The sequence below is a fragment of the Marmota monax genome, unplaced genomic scaffold (genome assembly GCF_021218885.2).
Source record: "Marmota monax isolate L192 unplaced genomic scaffold, Marmota_monax_Labrador192_F-V1.1 WCK01_AAM20220418_F8-fsc00125, whole genome shotgun sequence".
NCBI classification, from domain to species: Eukaryota; Metazoa; Chordata; class Mammalia; order Rodentia; family Sciuridae; genus Marmota; species Marmota monax.
Window position 1 is genome coordinate 1,844,585 of NW_026695235.1, and position 21,729 is coordinate 1,866,313.

General features: G+C 44.3%; 1 protein-coding gene across 2 annotated transcripts in view; it reads right to left on the reverse strand.

The window, feature by feature from the left end:
• The window catches only part of Tiam1 (TIAM Rac1 associated GEF 1), a 360,672-nt gene that overhangs the window by 272,186 nt on the left and 66,757 nt on the right, over nucleotides 1-21,729 (reverse strand). For both annotated transcript variants that reach the window (XM_046439109.2, XM_058577281.1), the window contains exon 2: nucleotides 10,508-10,560. The gene's annotated coding sequence lies outside the window, so the exon portion shown is untranslated. The remainder of the gene's footprint in view (nucleotides 1-10,507; nucleotides 10,561-21,729) is intronic.

Sequence of the window (21,729 nt, forward strand, 5' to 3'; positions counted from 1 at the left end):
GGCATGGCCACTCAACCAAGCCCCAGGCACACTGATGTGGCCCATCCATCAGACAGGCTAATCTCTGGATGCCCAATCACAGGCAGAGGGCCAGCCATGGAACAGGGGAACTCGATGACTCCGGTGGCCAAACAGCCCAGGTGTCATTTAGTACATCGTTTTTTTTTTTTTTATCATGAATTTTTTAACTTCAAATAACTCACCCAATATTACACACACCCAAATGCTAGGGGTGTTGGCGGAGTCTACACATGACTGAGTGACCCAATTCAAGTGACCTTGAGGATTCCGACAGGAGGAGAAGCACCAGGACTGAGTGGATCAGAGGCTGGAGTTCAGAAAATAGAGCAAAGGGCGAAAAGGCTTCTGAGGACGTTCCTGGAGGGACACGCGAACTCTGAACCAGCATGGCCGAAATGCAAGGGGAAAGGATGGGACGATTAAGCTGACACCAGGCCCTGAAGGGAAGCTTCATACCAGAGCAACTGAAAGTGTGTGTGGGAGAGCCAGCCAGCCAGACAGACAGCCAGACAAAAATCTGTGGAGCCTGCAATCTAGCAGGGGGAGACAGAAAAACAGCAGACATCACCCACAGCAAATCTCACAGCACGGTGAAAGGTGATAAAGCTGTAGATAAACCTACAGCAGGACATGAACCGATGGGAGTACAATTTGAAATATGTTTTTCAGAACAGGCCTCCATGAGAAGACGTTTTGAGACACATACTGGAAGGAAATACGGACATGGAAGAAGAACGTTCCGGGAAGCATGTTCTAACATACAGATTTTATCTGTATTTTTTACTGATAAATTGCAAAACCTTAGAATAACACTTAGCATATAACAGGTACTCAGCAAAACATTTATTGACCGGCTCAAGGCTCATTAGGAATGAGATAGGTCTACATGTACTACCATAGTAAGATGTTCAAGAGATCTGAAAAGGTTTTTTTGTTTGTTTTAAAGCATGAGCCAGGTGCAGTGATGTGCTCCTGTAGTCCCACCTATTCAGGAGGCTGAGGTGGGAGGATCACCTGCGCCCAGAAACTCCAGACCAGCCTAGGCAAAATAGTGAGACCCTGTCAGAAGGAAGGAAGGTAGGTAGGTAGGAAGGTAGGAAGGTAGGTAGGCAGGCAAGCATATAAGAAAATAATATGTGCAGTATGTTTCTTTAGTGCATATAATATATGTGTTTTTAAAAAATCCTTCTCCTCCCCAAGCAATCCAGACCTAAAGCCTTAAGGTGGAGAAAAGCAAGGTGGGCATTCACACAGGAGGAGTCAGCCATAGTTTCAGGATCCTGACCCAACAGGGAAAGAAGAGATCCATATGGAACAGAGCCTACCTAGCACAATCTTCTGAACCCTAACAGGACAAGGAGGGCACCCATGTGGAAGGAGGTAGACCCAGGAAAGAAAGATTGGTTACATGCTTGCAAAGAGAGCAAATAAGTAAAGATATTAAGGGTAATGGCCACCAGATTTCTCCTTGGCACAGAAAGCATTGAAAGATGGAAAGGAAGAAAACTAGAACAATCTTTGTGCTACTGAACCAGAATTGAAGTGGACTCAGATGTATAAATATATAACTTCCTAGTGAGAGTATTGGAACAGTGACACCCCAAAAGCAGTGAGCACACCTAATGCCCACTATGGCTTCTATGTCCCCGTCTCCACAAAAAGGAACCACAACTTCTTAGAGAAATGGCTGGTTCTTCCACTGGGACAGAAGAAGAGCCCAGAATATCTGGTAGTACCAGAAAGTAAAGAAGTACTCAAAGAATAACAGCACAGAGAAGCCAATTGTTCCTGGCCCAGTCAATGACAACTTGAGTATCAAAAATCATTACAGTAGTGGAATACAGCCCCTTGGATAACATATTCAATTATGAGTTAATAGTAGGGCAATTCAAAAGCTAGACCCTGAGATGGGAAGTTGTGTCATCAGCTTTCCATCACTGTGACAGAATGTCGGAGATAATTAAAAGAAAAGGTTTATTTTGGCTCACAGTTTCAGAGGATCCAGTCAGTGGTCAACTGGTCCTGTGGGGCTGTGACAAGGCAGGACATCACAGCAGGAGCTAATCCTCCTCAAGGGCATGTCCCCCATGACTCAGGGACCTCCCTTAAGCCCTCCCCCTAAAGGCCTACCAGCCCCCAAGAGTGCCACCTGGGGGAACAAGCCTTTAACACATAGGCCTTTGGGACACTCAAAACACAAACTATAGCAGAAGTGCTAGAACATGGTATAAATTCCATGACAGTGCTGCCAAAGATGCAGAACCAGATCATCAGAAATACGAAGCAAACCCACACTGAGAAATATGCTAGAAAACCAAAACCCATGATCTTCAAATGGGATAAGAAAAAAAATGAGGATCTAGTCCCTCTGCAGAGGCTGAAAGAGATATGACTACTACAGGAAAGGCGTGACTTGAACCAACACTTTGGCTTATAAAGGACACCATGGGAACAACGGGAGGAATTGGACTGGGGTCTGAGGGTAAGAAGAGAGCACGGGCCAGGGTAATGGCTTGGTATCATTGGCTCTCTCCTGATCATGTACAGAAACGCTCCTGGTTTGCACACACAAGGAATGACAGGGTAGCCTGTAGGTAATTTACTCTCAAGTAGTTCCAGGAAAAAAGAAGGGGGAAATAGAAATTCCTGTGTATTATATTCTAATTTGTCTGTGATTTGCTTTAAAAATTTTTTTGTTATAATTTTTTTGAAAAAAACTTCAGTATGGTGGTAGTTACGGAGTAAGATCTGAAAAGACCCCATCATCTTCTTTATTATAAATGGTTACTTGTGGAGAAGGCAATGGAATTAATGGGAGAGGAGACATATAAAGAGAAGGACTTTCGCTTTTACCTGCATGGTTTTTACAAGACACATGTATTACCTGTGTGCTTTTAAAATAATAATATACTCAGGAAAAAAAGTTGGCAGTGGAGCGGGCAGAGGATACTTATGGAGGAATCCCCTCATGGTCCACTACCCAGGGACACCACAGTTCTCTACTGGCACAGAGGGTCTCATCTGGCACTTGGAGAGGCGGGCTCCTAGGGCTCTTGTGCCCACATCCACCTGTCACTCGGGGCAAAGGCTGGGGAGACTGGGAAGCATCTACAGAACTTAGGAGATTCTCTTTAAGGTAAGATTAAAAGGATGGCAAATTTCTCCCCCTAGTTCTTTATTTTAAATTACAAAGAAGGTCATGATCTATTGCCGTTGACTGGCTTTCAATTTTTGAAAACTTCTTCCATTTGGGAAATGTTTTATGATGAATACAGAATCCTCACATGCCCCCGTCCAACTTCAACCATTCAATCCTCTTTCACTGTTCTCTCCACCCGCTGGGTTATTTACTTAGAAGAAAACCTCAAGTATCAGAGTATATCATCCGCCAACATGTCAAAAGGCATTTCTAGAACAGATGGATTTAAAAGTATAACCCCAGTACTATTTTTTCAGGTCCAATCAAAAAAAAAAAAATCCTCAATATCACCAACTCACCATACTGATATCTCTCCCTCTCCCTCTCCCTCTCCCTCTCCCTCTCCCTCTCCCTCTCCCTCTCCCTCTCCCTCTCCCTCTCCCTCTCCCTCTCCCTCTCCCTCTCCCTCTCCCTCTCCCTCTCCCTCTCCCTCTCTCTCTCTCTCCTGTCCCACTTTCTCTCATTGTTTTGGTTTCTCTCATTGTTTTGGTCAAATCAGGATCCAAAACAAGATCCCATGCTTTACCTGTCTGCTTTGGTTGTTCAATTCCTTTACCCAGAGATCCCTCCTCCCTTTTAACCCCCCCCCCAAGGTCCGCCATTGTTCCCCTCTTCCATCTTAATGTCTGGGCAGTTTAAGAGACTCCTGGCTCCCTCCTTTTCTCTGCCTCCACTAATCTCTTCCTTGATCTTTTTTTTTCTTTCTTTCTTTCTTTCTTTCTTTCTTTTTTTTAAAGAAACTTCTGTTAGCAAATCCTCAGTGAGCCCAGAATAGTGGCACTTTGGGGTCGGGCTTCCAGCAGGGAGGTGGAGAGCTCTGCTCACGGCTGCACCAACCTCCCCAGAAAACAGAAGTGCAAGGAAATTCCCCAGAAACACCCAGCCAGCCCTGGCCCTGCCATTCACCATGACAGGGGAAGAACTGTCCGTCTTGGGCCTTGCAGGGTTTTCTCACTTAAAGCACTAAGTGAGATCATGACACAGATGATGGTGACATTAACAGGACATTTACTCCTGGCCCAAAGGTTCCTCCAGACTTCTTCCAGTCAAGACCTTCTCTGACTGGGGTTTTAAGAACCAAATACACTTAATGTGTTAGCAAAGAACCACATCCTCATTTGGCTAGGGAGAAAAATACTTGGCAAATACAAAGGGAAAATAAGACCATGACAACACAGAAACCGAACCACAGAGCAGATTACAAAACACCCCACAGGCATCGGCATGTCTGAATTTGAATAGCACGCTGTCCTTCAAGGCTCTCTCTTACACGTTAGCAGATCTTATCCTCAGTACGAGGGGAACAATTTTAGAAAATGGTAAGAAGGCAGAAACTTGAGCTCGTGGACATCTAACCAGTTGTCTTCAACCCAGAGGGCATGTGGCAATGTTTGGGGGCATTCTGGTTGTCACTGCTAGTGAGGCATACTGGATCTACTGGGCAGATGGCAAGAATGCTGTCAGACATCCCACTACACTGACAGCCTGCTGCACCAAGAAGAACCCAGCCCAGGATGGCAGCTGTCCTGAGACACAGGCAAGTCCCCTGGCCCCACAGTACTGTGAAACTGTACTGTGCTGGGGACGCTGGGAAGGCTGCCGAGGTCTCAAACCTTGGGAGGACAAGTAGCCATACCCTGTCATATGCCTCCACAGTGGGCCACCCCAACACAGGAGGTCAGACAAGGAAAACGTGTTGCATGGGTTTGGTTTTGTTACCCAGCTAGACCACATGTGTTGCTGAATCTGAGCTATTTCCTCCATGAAGCCATCCAGGGAAACTGCACTTAGCAGACCCTCTCCAACTGAAGAACCCATTCTGTCCCCAGAGCTGCATGAGAGCACCTCAGATCTCTAGCGTCTCTGTGGAGAATGGACATTGCGCAGACAGGAACAAAGTAGAACACCAGTTGACAGGCAATTGTGATAAGAATTTGACGGAAAATCAAACCCACCCCAAAAGAGAAAGAGTTGCCAAGCTATTCTGAAGAATCTACAGACTCTAAAAGTTATTTCCAAAGACATCCCAAACGTTTCAGCAGTAGCGGTCTCTTTCTCATAGGCTATTAGGCAAGCCCCCCAGCCCCTACCCACATGGTTCTGGGTGGCCTTTGATTTCACCATCGTTAGTCACAGGGCTAAATTGCCTCAGAAGGCTAGGGCTGTGGCATTCGGCCACCAGGGGGCAATGAAGAGCACCCACTAGCACTCTGGGCCAAGGGAATAGGGAATATAGCCGACTGGGATGTTCCCTCCCAGGGCTCTTGAGAGTTCTGGTCTGCTAGTCTTCAAGGAGCCATCAGAGCAAGAGTGGGGCTTGGGAAAACTGAGGCTCAGGCTGCATGCTTAGGGGCCTGTTCTCTCCCCTGTGTTTCCTTGTAGAGCTTTTCCTTGAACTCATTACTTTCAACTACAACAGCAGCAAGAACCCTGAGGCCAGGTTGTCCAAGGAAGGTCTTCAGCTGCTTTGAAGCTCCAGGCTCCAGCTCAGCCGTCTACCTGGGCAAGAAGGGGGCTCCACCTGGTCACCTCCAAGTCCCCAGGAAATTTCAGCAGTCTGCAATTGACAAGTCTGCCCTCTCCTCTCTTCCCTGACAAGAGTTGAAGAATCCTCTATCGGGCAGAACTCTCTCTCAACCACCAAAAATCAAGGCAGAGTCAGGCATGGTACCTGTAATCCCAGCAACTCTGGAGGCTGAGGCAGGAGTATCACAAATTTGAGACCAGCCTCAGAATTTAGTAAGGCCCTATGCAACTGAGTGAGACCCTGTCTCAAAATAAAAATTAAAAGGTCTGGAAATGTGTCTCAGTAGTTAAGTGTCCCTGGGTTCAAGCCCCAGCACCAAAAAAAAAAAAAAAAAAAACTAAGGCAGATATCAAGACCCTACAATCTGGGCACAGATTCAGAAGTGCTACTGTAAAAACTAATTCAGACATCACCCGGTCCTCAGAGGTCTCCTCTCCACCCAAACTTAAGCTTCACACTTCAAAGAAAGATTGTTAATTACACATTATGATACCAATTATATCCAAATGCACTATGAAATAGACTCTTTGCTAAGCAATTTTACTGTTTCAATTCTTTTCTTCTGCCATTTTTAATAATTGAGCTCTGGTTTTTATTACATTAAAATGCAATTAAGGACAATCCTTTATATTTTAAACCTATTTCAATTTTTTTTTTTTACACGAAGAATTCCACAGTCATCCATAATGATGTAGCATACAATATAGGGTAAAGACAAAAGCAATAGCCTAGATAAAATTAGCTGAGTTCCACTGGGGGCGCAGGGAATGCAAGTCTCCTTATTTTGAAAACCTTCAGCATAAGATATTAAAAGGATACAGAATTCCTGATCAAAGGCAAACCACATACTAGTACATTCACATGGAAGAGAAAGCTTTTCACTATCCAAGGAAAAGGAGGTGACAAATGAGACCTCAAAATGCTGAGTTTCAGGATGGTGGCATTCTACCACTGACAAAGTTAAAATGACCCCATTATTTAATGTGTGCCTGGCATTGCTGAAATACATTTCCTCTCAAGTACAGTTGACCTTCTGTATCTGTGGGTCACGGCCCTTCGATGGTTGCATCTGTATTGAACATATACTACCTTTTTTTCTTGTCATTATTCCCTAAACAATATAGCGTAACATCCGTTTGCACCACATTCACATTTTTAGGCATCAGAAGCAATCAATCTAGAGACGATTTAAAACACACTGGAGCGGGTGGGTAGGTTTTATGTAAACACTGTGCCATTTTATATAACAGACTTGAGCATCCTGGGATTTGGGGGGAAGGTTCCTGGAACCCATCCCCCACAGATACCAAAGGAGGACTGTTTAAGGATAATGGCATCTAACATAGAAAAATTAATAAGGAAAACTGAATCATTTTAATAGTTTTAAGCCACAATTTGGAAGCAGTAAATTTCATATTCTCACTAGAAGACTGGTGATATTTTAGTATGATGATATTTTGTGTGATCCTTAGCTTCAGAGCCTTATTCAACCTCAGCTTATCTTCAACCCCAAAGATCAGAAAACTTTTTATTTTGTGAAGGGCCAAATAGTAAATATTTTAGTCTTTGTGGACCAGTATGATCTGTGAAAGCACTGTGATAGCACTATGTCATTGTAGCAGGAAAACAGCCATTGATCACAGGTAAAAGAATGAGTGTCACTGTGTCCCACTAAAACTTTATTAGTAAAACAGGCAGGTATAATCTGTGCAGTCCTGTTATGGTCGTCAGAGTGATAGGAAGGAGAGGTGAAGCCAATGCACCCTGAAGACTCGCCTAAGAAAACACCTTAATAAGCAAAGATTCAGTTGAACTGAATCTATCCACCAAGACGTGGAGGAGCATACCCACGTAGATATCATTTCTCAACAATCATACTTCTTAAGATATAAGGGTTTCTCCTCACAGAAGCAAATTCCACTCGATCATGGGGCTCGTCTAAGAAACCAGCATTCACCAGAGTTCTGTAGCCATCTCTCCAAATGGCCTGGCTCAGCACCCCTTTTGGTAGCCGGCAGAGCCAGGGATAGGGTACAGGCTGTGTTCACTGAGCTGAAAGAGATAACTAGTCCACCAGGGGAGAATTCCATGCAGCAACTCATAAACCACTCCAGAATGAATAACCCAGTAGAAACTCCTACCTGCTGAATGGCCCAGAAGGGCCCAGAACAGCAGAAATTGACCACTGTCAGCCTTCTCATCCAAATACGTGGCTCTTCACTCTCCTGGACAGCTCTTTCTCCCACACAATTGAAACAGCAATTGCTTTTAGGTACTTATTTACCGCCTATTCCACACCTATCTCAGTTTTAGGCATCAAGGACAAAAACCCTGTCCTCATGGGGTTTACATCACACACCGTACAAATCCTGTCACCTCTACCTCAAAACACATCCAAAATCTATCTACCTCTCCCAGCTCTATCACCAGGACCCAGTTGACTGGCACCTCCTAATTGGTCTTCTTGATCTTGCCCTTGACCCTTCCGCGTAGTATATTCTTGTGTTAAAAAGGAAGTAAGATCATGTCCATCCCATGTCCCCAGAGTCCCCACAATGGTCTGCAAGCCTTGCATACTCTGATTCCAACCCACTGCCCCAATCTCATGGGCTCCCTAATTAATCACCCCTTAGCTCTCTCTGCCCCTCCCTCATGCTCCTTAACAAGGCTGAGCACACCTGAAACACAGGACCTTTGCACCTTATCTCAACTATGCCCCCTACCCACCTTGATTTGCTCAAAAGTCTTTTTGGAGAAGCCCTATATTAAACCTCAGGACACCCTGGGACCCTATTGCCCTTCCTATCTTTGTTTTTCAATATACCATACTGTTTACATCCTCATTCGTTTATTTTCTATCTTTACACACAGTAGAATGTAAACACCCTGAGGACAGGTTTTTTTGTCCTTGATGCCTAAAACTGAGATAGATGAGGAATAGGTGGTAAATAAGTACCTAAAAGTAAATTAATTCTCCTTGTATTTATCTTCCCTGGAATATTTCTGAGCATTGCTATTTTTAAAAAAAAAAAAATCTCTTATTTTCTAGCACAGTTTATTTTGATCTACTTTATATCTTCTCTTCCCTCCTTTCTTTTATTATCTAGAAACACTTATTGTGGGAATTTAAAAGGGTCTTTTTTTTTTACTAAGTTTCTACGAAATCTTCACCCCTATGTCAACTCTATTAACCAACCAAATTTCATAATATTTTTTTAAAAGCCCCTTGATCATCTTTGAAGGATGATATGGAAATAACTCATTATTGTGCAAATAAAAGGCAAGAATCAAGCCATTATTCTGCTTGCATATGTAAACTAGATAAAAAAAAATTTTGAAAGGTAAGTAAAATCTCTCTTATAAAATTTTTCCAACTAATACATAGAGAAGAAATGACAATTAGAATATCACCTTTTTGTAATTCCTAAAGAAAAGGCCAGATCTAGACATCCATCGTAGCACACCAATGGCTGCTTAAACCATAAGGAGAAATGCTGAAGGGCACCCCAACAATGGATGATGGGGTGAAATGAAACCCATAAGGTTTTAATAAACAATGGTATATATTTCATAAGGTCATTTCATAAAGTAATTTCATTTCATAAAGTAATGTATTTCATGGCCCAACAATGAATGCTGTTGACAACACAAGTCAATAAGAACATCAATTCAACAAGAGGGGCGGAATGTGCACTTCCATGGAAGTCACACCGTCGTCTATGAAATATGCCCCCAAACTTGAACTTGAATCTATCTGGTCCAGGCTCTAGAACACTGGAAATGTGGGAGGCAATGAAGCATACTGAATGACAGCCCAAGGATGCTGGCAGCAAAATCGACACTGTGGGAACTGTACAGACAAAAGGCCAGCTTCTGATAAAATGCACGGCAAGCAGAACAAGAGAGGGCCGGGAACCAGCACATGAAATGTGACTCAAGAGACACACTGACCAGATGCAGTGGGCACTTTGCTTAGATCCTGTGATGACACTGAGGTATTTTTAACAAAGTATGAAAAAGTAATCATGAGATGATAAGGGAAATCTGAACATGAGTATTCAGTAATACCACAAAATGGATGACTGTCCAGTTTTACAGGATAATAGCACTGCGTGGGTGCCTAACCAAAGGAACCTTATCTTTTCAGAGTCACAGTGAAAGACTTACAATGTATTTGATTTTCTTCTTAAACCCACACCCCACGAATCTCCAGGCAAACATCCAGATGACTTCAGTTGTTTGGTTTCTGCTGCTTTTTTTTTTTTAAATAGATATTTTCTGTTTATTATCAGAAAATATAATCCCGTGTACATTTCCCATTACCTACCAGCATGGCTACACATCTCAGATTCTCCTACATCATCTTGTAACATCTTCTTTTTTTTAATTTATTCTAATTTGTTATATATGACAGCAGAATGCATTACAAGTCATATTACACCTATAGAGCACGATTTTTCATATCTCTGGCTGTACACAGTGAAGAGTCACACCATTCGTGTCTTCATACATGTACTTAGAGTAGTGATGTCCATCTCATTCCACTGCCTTTCCTACCCCCGTGCCCTCCCCCTTCCCAGGAGGCGCTTTTCACATACACCCGTGAATGATGTATTACAGGAGTGAAAACCAGCAAACACCAAGCACAGATTTGGGGCTCTATGATGCACAAATATATAAAAAAGTAAATTTCTGTCTATGCCCATGAAGGTCCTAGAATTTTCTAGAGACAAGGCACCTAGGAGAGTGGAACTACTCACCACAGGGAGGTCAAGCTTCCAACAGTGTGAACATTGGGAATGCAGCCATCAACCTAGAAGGTAAAAGGAAAGACTTCTGAGTGACAAGCAGCTTTTGCAAAGTCCAGGCATTTCTTCCCGTTGGCAAAAAAAGGAGCACGTCGTTCACAGAACTGTGTCAGAGGAGGCTTCAGCAAGAGCTAGCAGCAGAGGAAGGAAGCAAAGGATGGCGAAGTGCAAGCTGAGCAGAGTGACCCAGGATGCTGAATAAAGTCCACGCGGAGCCGACCTCAGTGGAGTCACCCTGATTTCACCTCCTAGAGGAGCAATATCCCCAAATCAGCAACACAGGTGCAGCGAGGCTCAGAGTGCTGCTAACAAAAGCAAGAAAAGGCCAGGCACATTAGGGCACACCTGTAGGGGACCCCAGTTATTGGTAGGTGGAAGCAGGAGGATCACTGGAGCCCAGGAGTTCAGGGCCAGCCTGAGCCACACACACAGATTCCATCTCTTAAAACCCACACGTGCACAAGAAGAGCAATACAAATTCACTTTTATTAAGATGATTAAAATCGTAAAAGTTAGTGAATTCTCTTAATCAGGGAAGCAACACGTTTCAAGGAAAGGCAGGATTAAGATCAAGTAAAAATGAAAAATCAGATCTCAGAGTTGAGAGCAAGGCTGAGCTTCTTAACAATGAGAACCAGCCCTCGAGGACCCTTGCAGGGACAGTGAGCCCCACATAGCTCTCAGTATTGGGTGACCTAAGAAAAGCCGTCCTGGGGATTCCAAACAATCCGTGGTTTTCTAGTGGGTTATGCTGAAGGAAAAAAAATTATTTGGACACTGTTTTTAAATGGTAAGGCATTTACTCAGTCAAAGGTAGATGTCAAGGCTACTTCAGTTAGGAACACAGAAAGGCTCTCTGGGGTTTTATGACCAGAGAGAGGGGTCAGTGGATGGGAAATTGCTAAAAAAGAAGCATCAGAGTTAGGGAGATTCTTGCTAAACCCACTCAGGATTCTTGCTGAAGGCTGGGCAAGGACTGAGACAGTGGAGGTGGGGGACGGGGAACCTGATCAGCCATCAAGGGTGGGAGATTCTTGCCAAACGGATCCAGCAGGAGTCTTGCTAAAACTGGGCTTGGCAGGCCCTGAGACAGGATCAGGTTGAAAAGAAGGCTCAGAGAAGCTGGCTGGAGTTTGGTGAGATACAAGTCTTTTGTCAGTAACGGCAACTCGAGCTTAGAAACAGGTCCTGAGTCTTAGAGTCAAAGCCCAAGGCCACGGGAAGTATAAGCAGAAGCAAAGGAGCTGTAAGGGGACTTCCCAGCCCCAAACCCAGAGGCCTCGGGCCCACCTGGTGTCCGAATGTCATACTGCACATTCCTCAATTGCTTCCCCACATGTAATTTCCCTGTCTTACAAAAATCAAAACGTGTCCCATTCTATACAACAAGGTACCAAATGATAAGGGTACCAAATGAAAGCCGCATGATAAACTAATACAACTCCATGTGATTTTGATGCAGATTGCTTCATCGTCACTAGGAACAATGAGCCTTTCAAAGGGGCCTTGTAATGACAAGATAGGAGAAGGGGGGAGGACTGGTTTTAAAAGCATCTGATAAAAACCAGGAAGCTTTCAATCACTAAGGGAATTACAAAACTTCCCTAGCTCGAACTAAGCCATTTCCCGTGATGCTCAGGCCCCAGGCAGAGCACCTCAGGATGACGGGAGCTGCCACAGGCCCTCAAATGCGCCGACTGACTGCACTGGGCTATTTCGGTTTGCAAGGGTGATGTACTAACTACTCCTGGGTTACCCTTCAGGGGACTCACCCTCTTTGTCCACTGTGATCTGTGCCTGCAACCCCTTGGGATGTCCCAGTAGAAGTAATGAGGAGAGGTGATAGTAATGAGGAAGGTGATAGGAAAAGCAGGAGCATTTATCCCCTGCTTCCCGGCTTCTGGGTCACCTGGGGCCTGTCCATCATAGGTCATGGCTTGTCTTAGGTCACCTGCTCCCTCTGTCTTCAGTTCTAGGGGATGGAGGGCTTCCTCTTGCAACCCCAGTATACCTCCCTCTCCCTTCTGCTTCTCTGAACTCCATGACACTTTGATCCAACTCTCTGGTCACCTGTTTGAGTGTGCCATGGATTTTCCCGCTCAGACTTTGACTGACAGCAGTGGAAAGCTGACTATGGTGGCGCACATCTTTAGTCCCAGCTAATAAGGAGGCAGAAGTGGGAGGTTTGGGGCCCTGTGAGTTCAAGGACAAAAACAAGCCAAGAAGAAATTAGGGCAACAGTGGAGAGGAGGGCGAGAATCAGAAATTCAGTTTTCCATATCTGCCTTCAATGGAGGCAGGAAAAGTGAGAGCCCAATTTTCCCCCCAGCAGTACTAGGGATTGAGCCCATGGGTGCTCTACCACTGAGCTACATCCCCAGCCCCTTTTATTTTTTTTTATTTAGAGACAGAGTCTTGCTAAGTTGCTTAAGGCCTTGCTAAGTTGCTGAGGCTGATCTTGAACATGTGATCCTCCTGCCTCAGCCTCCTGAGTTGCTGCTATTGCTGGGGTGTGCCACTGAACCCAGGGAGAACTCAATTTTTAAGATAGTTTTCCTGGTATATTGGGACAAGGCGGGGCGTTCAAGCATGCTCAGATGGTGAGCGTGTCGATGGAAGCCCCAGTCCTAAAAAGCCGTTGTTGTGTGTTTGCATTTTTCTAAGAGAAATCCAGAAAGAAAAAGGTTTAAAATTTCATTGGATTCTCAAAAATGAACCACCAATGATGTTAAGAGACAATGTTGCAAAGGAAAGCACAGAAATAGCCACATTTCCCTGGGAAAAAAAAAAAGAGGCGCAGCAGATGGTACGCACCTAGGTCAGCCCTGGGGCAAGAGCACAACCGCTTCCCTCGCCAAGGGGGCTGGGGCTGGAGGAGGATCCGCTGTCCCTGGCAGCCCACAGCCCACTGCCACCCGCCCCAGAAGGCAGCTGGGACAGTGTGTTCCTGCAAATCACTCACAGCTCCCTCCCAACAATCAAGTGACATTTGAAAAGCTCATCAGCTCAGCAGGTGCTCAGATGCACAAGCAATCCTGAAAACAGTTCCAAAAACAGTTCCGGGACTGAGGAAGAACCTCATCCTGTTGGGAAACCTGCAGCCTACTGAGACATGGGAGAACATCGAGGCAGAAAACTAGGAAGCAAAGAATACGCTGGAGACAGCAAAATAGCAGAGTGATCATACAGGAAATGTCCAGGTTGTCTAGGAGTGCGCACAGATGACCTCGCCCTAGGCAATAATCAGCCTTTACAGACACGTGGCCCCAGAGCCCAGGTCTGCCAGCACCTGCTGTGTGACCCAGGAAAAGTAGCTCACCCTCCCTGGGCTACAGTTTCTCCTTGGGTAACATGAAGAGATGATCCTTCAGTGCCAACCTCATAGGGCCATTGTGGGGTTGATAGAAAATAAAAGTGTTTTGTCAGGTCCCTTGGACTCAGTAAATGCCTTCCCAGGTCTGTTTTTCCATCCTCACCAGGGGTCTTCTATTTCCTACACTATTTGGGTGGTCAGATACAAACAAACAGAAGGTGATGAGGCTGAGGAAATGGATGCCAAAGGACAATGGCTCCTGAGGGTCCAGAAACTCTAATCCACCTGAAGCCCCAGGACTGCGCCCATCTCCTTAGCTGCAGTCCCTTCCCAGATGTACCAGGTCCTTCACTCCAAGGCAGAAGGCCAGGATGACTTGGGATCCTTGTTCAGGAGCCTTGATTGACACCTGGCCTTGCAGAGGACTGACTGGGTGGCCTTGCACAAGTTATGTCATCTGTGACTTGGTTTCTTCATCTGTCGTTCAGATATAATCCCAATCCTAGTCCCTGTGTTTTCATGAGAATTAACTAAATTCATGCAAAGTTCTTAGAATAGTGTCGAGTGTACAGAAATAACTCAACAAATGCAGGCTGTCATAATGCCTGGCACATTTCAGCCAGTTTCTAAGGGCCATTTAACAAAGAGCCTCTGTGCTCCAAAGAGCTGCCAAATGCTGGCATCACGAGCCCACGGACCAGCTACCACGTCACGTCCTTGATCCTGAGATGTGCTGCATGTTTTAACGTTCCCAAAATTCACTAGACTCCACATGTAACATAGATTTTCTCATCTGTTAAGTGGGGATAATAACGGCATGGAGCTAATGGGATCGGTGGGGGATGAGAGATTAATATGTGCAAAATGTTCCAAACAAGGCTTGGCTCGGGATCCTCATCAGAACTTGGTTCTCCGCAAGTGTTTTAATCGTCATGGTGTATGAATCGATCTGAGCCACTGCAAGCCTTCCCGCTCCAACCAAATGTGGAAATTCTCCCTCACCCCTCACTCCATTCAGGAATCACCTGCCCTTGGTACCATGGATGCTGCTGTGGGTGGGGCTGCTGAGTGGCAGGCACCTGCTGGACCATTACCATCCCACAGGCTGCCCAGAGCTGGTGACCTACAGAACATGGTTAGGAAGTCGCTGCGTTGCACATATTGGATCTTGATGCTGTCAAAGGCCACCAGAGAAGCCAAGAACCAAGGCTGTGGAGGAATCTGTAGGCTCCTTTGCTCGTAACGAAGTCTAGAGTTCCATAACATCACTGTAAGTTGAGTGACCCCTGCCCAAGATGGGACTGGAAGTGGTTCAGATTTTAGGCTGTTTTCAGATTTCGTAATGTCTGCATATACATAATGAGGTATCTTAGAACTGGGACCCAAGTCTAAGCAGGAAATTAATTTGATTCCTATACATATTATATACAAGGTTTCACGGTGTGGAATTTTCCCTTTGGAGTGTCAGGTCAGGGCTCAAAGAGTTTCATATGTTGGAGAGTATGGGGTTTTTAACCAAGGATGCTCAATCTATATCTTCCTTTCATTTGTTATTTTAGCTGCTCCTTGCTACCCTTGGAGACTTGAGGATTTTTAAATAAACAAGGGCACATTCAATGAAAGGTAGACTCCAGAGAACGTGGGCTCTGGTCAGACCAACTGGTCATAAATACCGATTCCCTCAACTATTAGTCACCTGGCCTTGGGCCAGTCCCCCACCCACAGTGTGCCTCAGTTTCCTCACCTGTAAGATGAGGATAGCAGCAGCTAGTGAGCAAGTAATGAGTAAATGAATTAACACATGAAGCTCTTTGGAGAAGCTCTATGCCCACAAGCTCCCACAAACCTGGGCCACTTTTATTCTATAGCACCCAGAAGCCCTGCAAACCACCTATTTTGGTGAAGTTGTGTGTAGGGAGAGCAAGTGGTCTTTTCCAGCCAGTAAATTGGGATGACAGATCAGCAGGACAGCCGCCACCTCCCCCCACAAGCTGTGTGACTACGAGCTAGCGTGGAAATTCTCTGAACCCCTTCTTCGTCCCCAGCTATCTGGGGTGTAGCTACTGTACAGGACTATTGTGAGCAATGAGAACACGTTGTGTAGGCATGAAATAAATGCTTTTCTGCATCTCTTTCTCTTCCCTGGGGCATCAAGCAGACTGCAAAAGCAGAAAGTAAATTCTTGCAACTCTCGGAAAGTGTGTCACCCACCTAGATTAAAGCCCTTGGGTACCCAAGACCCTGTGGCCAGCTAGGACTAGTGATGTTTTCCTATCCACTGAGCAAGGCATCTGCCGACTTCACAGGGGCACACTCACGTGGCCCATCTTCCAGCACTAAGATGTCAGCCACTTTCTACCAAATGCTCAACGAGCAGGAACCACAGTCAAAAAGCTCCAGTGGAGAAGGAGGAAGAGGCCTGGGATACACAGACCTCCTCCGCAAAGACTGACTCTAACGATAAGCTCAGAGAACCTTGGACAGCTACGGCACGAGGCGGTGTCTGATCATTAGCAGAAAAGCTAGGGAAGGTCATTTTTATATAAACATCTGAGGGATACAGAGTGTGGATAAATGTCAAAAACAATGCCCCAAACGGCTGCAAGCCTGCTTGCTTACACAGCTGTTTCCTTCTTCAGACAAATGATAAAACATCAGCACTTCCGAATATAAATCATCTTCAATTAAGACATTTCTGTGGGAAAGCTCTTTTGGCAGGACAAACGGAATATTTACCACTCTTCTCCGACTTGGATCTTCTGAGGTTGGCAGGGCGATTTATTTTTGTTGATTAAACAAAATACAAATGGAAAGGGCCTAAAAATTGATTAGCCAATTAAACTCAATGATTCTCAACAATGCAATGCGCATTATTAGCTTTGCCAGAGTTATAAAAATGCCTCCTAGCTCTACTGTCATTTGCAGGATTTACACCATTGATATTTGTGCTGACAGAAAGATGAAGTAAGGACCGGATTATGCAAAATTTGTCTTCTCTTGTGTAGGAACAGAAGGAAGAGAAATGATGAAGAGCTTGGGTACTTTCAGGGAGAATGAAAGTACTGTCCACATTGCATATGGAAATTCTTGAAAGAATGATCTGGGCTGAGGGAGAGAGCTGTTGTCACTCGTTCTGGGCATACTTGTTCTTTAGTAAATTACAGATTTGTTAATAGGGGCCAATTTGTTGAGACAACAACAATCATAAATATCCAGATTCTTCATCTTCCAGGGCGATGAGCGTCCAGACAGGCAGCCAAACCAAATGATGATGTTAGATGCTTCTGCAAAATGGATTGATGCACACAGGGCACCATAAGCGTATCTCACTCAGTCCAGAACAGTTTTTCTTCAGTGTCCCTGTGAGGTCAAGATCACAACTGCAAATAAAGTCACTTACAATAGTCATAAACCCGGGGCAGCAGAATGCGGACACTTCCTGGTGGTCAGAGTGTGAACATGGCAGGCTGCTGTGCATTCTTAAACTTGATTGTACATAATTGTTAATCACTGACCCATTCTCCAACCTTCCTGGGCTGGAACATGTTGCTAGGCAACCAATTTTGCTCTAGATATTTTCTGAAAGCTAGTGAGTCAACAACCAAGTGTCAACTAAGTAAACACTAACCATTAGAGACAGGTTCAGATAAATAAGAGTGCCCAGCCTCCTTAGGGCACATGCATCTCATGTCCTATCTTAATGCAGACTCATATTTCCCATGCCTTACAATTGAACAAATAGACTATCTTAGGTGGAAATAGATGAAATTGCCCTTTTGGTAGCTCAATTTGGCAATTTATATGGTTTAACCTAATAACTTATAAGTGGGAGGTTTCTACTAGCTGTGAAACAGAGGCACTATTTGCATCCACTAGCATAATCACAATTGTGCTTTGCATCAATAACATCTCATTTACCTAGTCCACACGTGTCCTAAAATTCTCTTTATAAGAAACAGTTAGGAGAGGCAAACAGCTTGCAAATGCCTGAATAAGAAGTCGCATTTGTTTTTCCACTTTGGACTTTTAAACTGAGTTGACTATTGCTTGTACAATATCCACACATTCCCTGCCTTTTCCAATGCTCAAATCCTCAGAGAATGGAACTAAGTTTATTGTTCTAATCTAAGATTTGGAACACCAGAGGACATCCTGAAGATGAGAATGGAACTGCCAAGTTCAGGAAAGAAGCTCATTTAAGGGGAAAGAGTAGGGAAGGCAGGGTGGCTGGAATCATGGAACATGACGCTATTCCTGAGATGGTGGGGAAATCTCATGACTTTCCACGTTCAGATTCAAGGCAGCAAAGACCATCAAAGTCAAGAAGTGCTAAAGAGGGCTGGGGGTGAGCTCGGCAGTAGAGAGTGCTCACCCAGCATGCACAGGACCATGGGTGTGATCCCCACCATTGCAAAATGAAGATGGAGGGGTGGGGAGAAGAAGGAAGGGGAAGAAGAGAAGGATGAGCAGAAAGGGGAAGAGGAAGAGAAGAAGAAGGAGAAAAAGTGCTGGGGATTCTGAATAATAACCAGATTAGGCAGTACATACAGATAGATGATTAACCTCCTTAAAAAAAATTGGTAAAAATTCATAGTTGAAGGGTTCACTTGCAGTGAAGTTTAAGGTTAGATTTCTGGTTTAATTGAGCATAGGTTTGAATACCTATGCTCAGTTAAACCAGATGGATGGATGGATGGATGGATGGATGATGGATGGGTGAATGGATGGATAGATGATGGATGGGTGGATAGATGGGTGGATGGATGATGGATGGGTGAATGGATGGGTGGATGATAGATGGGTGGATGGATGGATGATGGAAGACAGTGGTCTGCTAGTATGCGATTATACAGGCCTGCAATCAATGTTACAGTTTTAAGAATTTTGGGGGCCATTATAACTTTCTAACAACCAAAATTAATTGTTTCTAGGATTATTAAGTAATAATTTATAAACGAGACACAAGTAAACTTTACATTGGACAAATGGCAAATTGTCTTCAAAAGGCAATAGAAAATTTATTCATGCCTGGATGAGTCCATTAAAATATAACCAGGCTTTCTGCTGAGTCTGGATTTCCTTTATTACAGACTTGTAATTAAACATGTTAAAAAAAAAATCCTGGACAATAAAGAAACAAGTAAAGTGGGTTTTTTCTTCAACTCCGGGCTTCCCTTATTTCCACTCCCCACCACCAGTTGTTTGACTACTCTGTACAGAAACAGCATCCTAATACACAATCTACTTGCTTTCTCATTCAAAGCCATAATACAGATGATAGTTTTAAATGGAATTCTCTGGAGCTTTCAATATTCACCATTCACATTGTCCAAAGCTTCAAAATAAAGTTCCCTAATAAAAAATCATCCTTCCGGGGCTGGGGCTGGGACTCAGCGGCCTCGCATTTGTGAGACACTGGGTTCAATCCTTAGCACCACATAAAAATAAGTAAATAAAATAAAGGTATTGTGTCCAACTACAACTAAAAAATAAATATTTTTTAAAAAATCATCCTTCCTGTCTGATTTGACAACAATTTAAAAACACCAAAATTGTGATTAATTATTCATCTCTCCCCAAACTCCAAGGTAACTATTAGAGGCCCAGGAAATAGGAAAGAGATTTTCCAATCCCATAGGTATGCCCAAGGAAATGCAGCCCAACACCAACAGGGTGCCCACAAATGGCAGGCTTACACTGGGGTCCCAAAGGAGTAATGTCTATATTACACACACACACACACACACACACACACACACATATACACACACACAAATGAGATAAATTAATTCCGGAAATACTAAAGACTAAGGAAATATTAAAAGTCAAGTAGATTTCGAAGTAGATTTTGAAGCTCCACTACATACTGGGAGAAGAAAGTGATTTCAACAGGGACATTTTGAACCACCTGCAAAGAGAATTCTGAGCTTGCTGGAACCCACAACTATTGAGACAAGGGACAACAAAGGCATCTCCATGAGCATTAGAACTGTCAGGCTGCATATGTGCAAGTAGAGGGAAGGGTGCTCCAACCCGGTAATTATTAAGCCGTATCAGAGCCTGTGGTTTCCTTATGTAAGGGAGGCAGCTACAGACTTGAATGCTGGAGACCCCAATCCTAATCTCAGTCCAACAAATAGACTTTAAAAGATCTGTGGAAGTAGCTCAGTGGTAGAGCATTTGCCTAGCATGGTGAAGCCCTGGGTTCAATCCCGAGCACCACACACACACACACACACACAAAAAAAAAAAAACTTGTGTCTCCTCTTTAAATGGAAGTTTTCTTTGCTATAAAACAGGAAGACTTGACTAAAGGGGCTCTAAAATTTGTAACATATTTCTATATTCTGTTTGATAAAAACTATGTGCATGGATGGATGGATGGATAGATGATGGAAGGATAGGTGGATGGATGGATAGATAGATAATGGATGGGTGGATGGAAGGATGGATGGATGGATGGATGATGGGTGGGTGGATGGATGGATGGACATATGATGAATGGGTGAATGGATGGATAGATGATGGGTGGATGGATGGATGGACAGATGATAGATGGATAGGTAGATGGATAGATAGATGATGAATGGGTGAATGGATGGATAGATGATGGGTGGGTGGATGGATGGATGGATGGATGGATGGATGAATGGATGATGGATGGGTGAATGGATGGGTGGATGGATGGATGATGGAAGACAGTGGTCTGCTAGTATGTGATTATACAGGCCTGCAATCAATGTTACAGTTTTAGGAATTTTGTGGACCATGACAGAAAAATTTACATCATGGAAATCAGCACACTACAAATGAGGCCTTCTTATTAACCCCAGGAAGCCAGTTAATGAACACACCACTGATGGAAGGGGAAAGGGAAAAAGAGGGAAAGAAGAAAGGAGATACGAGGGCAATACGTGTAAGTACAAAGTCTTCCAAGGAGGCTAACACCCCACATCTCCATGTCAACACACTTAATATTGTCTCTGCCTAAAACACCATTCCCCATGGGACGCTTTGCCCAAAGAAACCACCTGTTTCAGGTACGCCATCCATGATGACTACTCTCCATTTATGAGATGCTCTAACACAGAGTCTCATGGCATTCTGTAATGACATCCCTGTGCCCTTTTAGGTGATACCTACAATACAGTTTGCCACTGTCCGTTTAGCCAGGCCCAGGACATGACCAGCTAATTTAGGACAGCAACTATTCATTTTAGCTCTTGGTGCTTAATGGCCCACAAAGACAGGTACAGAGTTGGCATCTGTTCAATAAGTTCTGAATGAAAGCAACATTTTTAACTTCAAGACAGAGCAAATCGTTTGCTGATAAAAGGTCCAGCCTCAAAGAAACGCATGTATTCTATCCCAGCCCTCACTGGATGGGAGGAGATTTTCCCAGGGCTTAAGCTTTTCAAGTCCCCTTATTGCTAGATTGAGGTTTTCCATTAAATCAGTTAACCTACATTTGTCACAAAACAGTGCAGTGTGTCACTGACCCACTTTGTCTCATTCCTTTGCAAGTCAATGACATCCACATGTCACTATGAATTGCGTTTTTAACTAAGATATTAAGTATATTTGTCCTGGATTTACCCAAGAGGGAGCTGGGAGCATTGGGATTCAACCCCAGGTCTCATTGCTTAATCCACAAACGGGCTTGGAGCAGACGGTTTAAGCTTTCTCGTCCTCAGTCACCCAGCCCATCAAATGAAGGCACAGATGAGGGAGAGGGGAGACAGGGAGCCACCACCCTGCCCTGCGCATGCGCAGCATAAAGACAGGCACACTGGCTCTGACCTGGGGTGTGCCTACAGAGCGCACGGCTGTCACTGTTGCAAGGAAGGACAGAAGGGTTCTA